Raw genomic sequence first — 3,952 nt, forward strand, 5'->3', positions numbered from 1 at the left:
CTTTTAAACAGAGCAGGGCTATATACTGAACAAGATAGGAACTAGCCTCAGAAGAACAAAGCAACCGGTATATAGAGGTCTACGTATCCTACTGCGCAACGCAGGTAACCGGGAAGACTTGGACACCTAGCTGCACCCAGATAACTACAGCTGGGGCTCGTACTAACCTACTAGGACGGATTCTAAGCTACCAGAGGGCCGTCAGATAGTGTCTATACGTGAGTACAAGTAACACTTAACTCAAGATATCTACTAAATGTTCCGGCAGAGTACAAGTTCCATGTCTTGTGAACTACAAAACATCCAGTAAAGCCGTTATATTTTTATACTACGCACAGGACACACAGGTCCGCTACACACCTCGGGTTATTTTTCCACTTTTCGTGGGTGGCAGTACCAATAGTCCGGGTGAGTCAGTTGCCACTCAGGGCTAACATGACAGGAGCCCAAGGGACCCACAACAACCCGGCAGGTCACCGACCATTGGGGAACAGTACTGGCCATAGAAAAATAACAGGTATTAACATTACACCTGTGTGCTGGACTAGCACTGGCGTCACAATACACAACATCCCTGGCCAAGTAGTAGATCAAGCCACCACAAAGGCCTCTAAGCCAACTGAGTGTATGTATAAGCCTATGTTATATAAGACCCTCCGGACTTTACTACAGCTCTCCCCCCCAGAGTGGTGGCTTCATCATCGGCAGAGGCCCTAATACCTTTGGATCAAATTTGCCAGTTGGCCTCTTGGTCTCCACCAAGAACCTTCTCTACTTATTCTAAACTTAGGAATCTAACGTCTAGCAGCATGGCCAGGTCTGTGCTAACGTCTGTTGTGCATGATGCCCCCTCCTATAGGGGGTTTGTATCAGCCAAATCACAGTTATTGTGCTGATGTGGGATTTAAGGGAAGATCACATTTAATTACATTTACTATGTTAATGTGCTTTCCCTTAGTCCCGTCAGCAGCACAAGCTTCTTGTTCTTACATAACATATACTTTATAATTAACTTACACTATATAGGATAATAAACACCCCCCCAGCAGTGTGTGCGGGGTCATCAGCATCCTATATTCTGTGTGTGTGTGTGGGGGGGGGGGGGACTATATAGGATGCTGACCATCGCCTCCCCAACACAGTGTCCTATATACTCTGTGTATGTGCCTGTCAGTGTCCTATATAGAAATTTTATGAAACGAAAGTAGGGGGATGTGGGAGCGCAATAAAGAATCCTTACCTGTCCCCCTGGGCCGCTGCCAGCTGTCATTTTCAGCCAGCATCTGGGTGTGTCATCTCTCCAGTTCTCACCCAGCCCCCTCCAGTTACTGATTGGCTGAGTGAGCGATCCGCCAGCCGGGTACATGGATGTTGCCACTGCAGGATGTCGGTGGCCGTCAGCTGGAGCCAGGCGCAGTGATATTACAGAGAAGGAGGAGGATATAATATTACAGAGGAGGAGGAGGATATAATATTACAGGGGAGGAGGGGGATATAATATTACAGAGGAGGAGGGGGATATAATATTACAGAGGAGGAGGATATAACACAGGGGAGGAGGAGGATATAATATTACAGAGGAGGAGGGGGATATAATATTACAGGGGAGGAGGGGGATGATATAATATTACAGTGGAGGAGGGGGATATAATATTACAGAGGAGGAGGATATAACACAGGGGAGGAGGAGGATATAATATTACAGGGGAGGAGGGGGATATAATATTACAGGGGAGGAGGGGGATATAATATTACAGGGGAGGAGGGGGATATAATATTACAGAGGAGGAGGGGGATATAACATTACAGAGGAGGAGGATATAATATTACAGGGGAGGAGGGGGATATAATATTACAGGGGAGGAGGGGGATATAATATTACAGAGGAGGAGGAGGATATAATATTACAGGGGAGGAGGGGGATATAATATTACAGGGGAGGAGGGGGATGATATAATATTACAGTGGAGGAGGGGGATATAATATTACAGAGGAGGAGGATATAACACAGGGGAGGAGGAGGATATAATATTACAGGGGAGGAGGGGGATATAATATTACAGGGGAGGAGGGGGGATATAATATTACAGGGGAGGAGGGGGATATAATATTACAGAGGAGGAGGGGGATATAACATTACAGAGGAGGAGGATATAATATTACAGGGGAGGAGGGGGATATAATATTACAGGGGAGGAGGGGGATATAATATTACAGAGGAGGAGGGGGATATAATATTACAGGGGAGGAGGGGGATATAATATTACAGGGGAGGAGGGGGATATAATATTACAGGGGAGGAGGGGGATATAATATTACAGGGGAGGAGGGGGATATAATATTACAGGGGAGGAGGGGGATATAATATTACAGAGGAGGAGGGGGATATAATATTACAGAGGAGGAGGGGGATATAATATTACAGAGGAGGAGGGGGATATAATATTACAGAGGAGGAGGAGGATATAATATTACAGAGGAGGATATAATATTACAGAGGAGGAGGGGGATATAATATTACAGGGGAGGAGGGGGAGGGGATATAATACAGAAGAGGATGGGGGGTATAATATTACAGGGGAGGAGGGGGATATAATATTACAGGGGAGGAGGAGGAGGACATAATATTACAGGGGAGGAGGGGGATATAATATTACAGGGGAGGAGGATATAATATTACAGAGGAGGAGGGGGATATAATATTACAGAGGAGGAGGGGGATATAATATTACAGAGGAGGAGGGGGATATAATATTACAGAGGAGGAGGGGGATATAATATTACAGGGGAGGAGGGGGGGGGGATATAATATTACAGGGGAGGAGGGGGGGATATAATATTACAGGGGAGGAGGGGGATGATATAATATTACAGTGGAGGAGGGGGATATAATATTACAGAGGAGGAGGATATAACACAGGGGAGGAGGAGGATATAATATTACAGGGGAGGAGGGGGATATAATATTACAGGGGAGGAGGGGGATATAATATTACAGGGGAGGAGGGGGATATAATATTACAGAGGAGGAGGGGGATATAACATTACAGAGGAGGAGGATATAATATTACAGGGGAGGAGGGGGATATAATATTACAGGGGAGGAGGGGGATATAATATTACAGAGGAGGAGGGGGATATAATATTACAGAGGAGGAGGGGGGATATAATATTACAGAGGAGGAGGGGGATATAATATTACAGAGGAGGAGGGGGATATAATATTACAGAGGAGGAGGGGGATATAATATTACAAAGGAGGAGGAGGATATAATATTACAGAGGAGGATATAATATTACAGAGGAGGAGGATATAATATTACAGAGGAGGAGGGGGATATAATATTACAGAGGAGGAGGGGGATATAATATTACAGGGGAGGAGGGGGAGGGGATATAATACAGAAGAGGATGGGGGTATAATATTACAGGGGAGGAGGGGGATATAATATTACAGGGGAGGAGGAGGAGGACATAATATTACAGGGGAGGAGGGGGATATAATATTACAGGGGAGGAGGATATAATATTACAGAGGAGGAGGGGGATATAATATTACAGAGGAGGAGGGGGATATAATATTACAGAGGAGGAGGGGGATATAATATTACAGAGGAGGAGGAGGATATAATATTACAGAGGAGGAGGGGGATATAATATTACAGGGGAGGAGGGGGATATAATATTACAGAGGAGGAGGGGGATATAATATTACAGAGGAGGAGGGGGGGGATATAATATTACAGGGGAGGAGGGGGGGGGATATAATACAGAAGAGGATGGGGGTATAATATTACAGGGGAGGAGGGGGATATAATATTACAGGGGAGGAGGATATAATATTACAGGGCAGGAGGGGGATATAATATTACAGAGGAGGAGGAGGATATAATATTACAGGGGAGGAGGGGGATATAATATTACAGAGGAGGAGGATATAATATTACAGGGG

Source organism: Dendropsophus ebraccatus, chromosome 2 (genome assembly GCF_027789765.1).
Source record: "Dendropsophus ebraccatus isolate aDenEbr1 chromosome 2, aDenEbr1.pat, whole genome shotgun sequence".
NCBI classification, from domain to species: domain Eukaryota; kingdom Metazoa; phylum Chordata; class Amphibia; order Anura; family Hylidae; genus Dendropsophus; species Dendropsophus ebraccatus.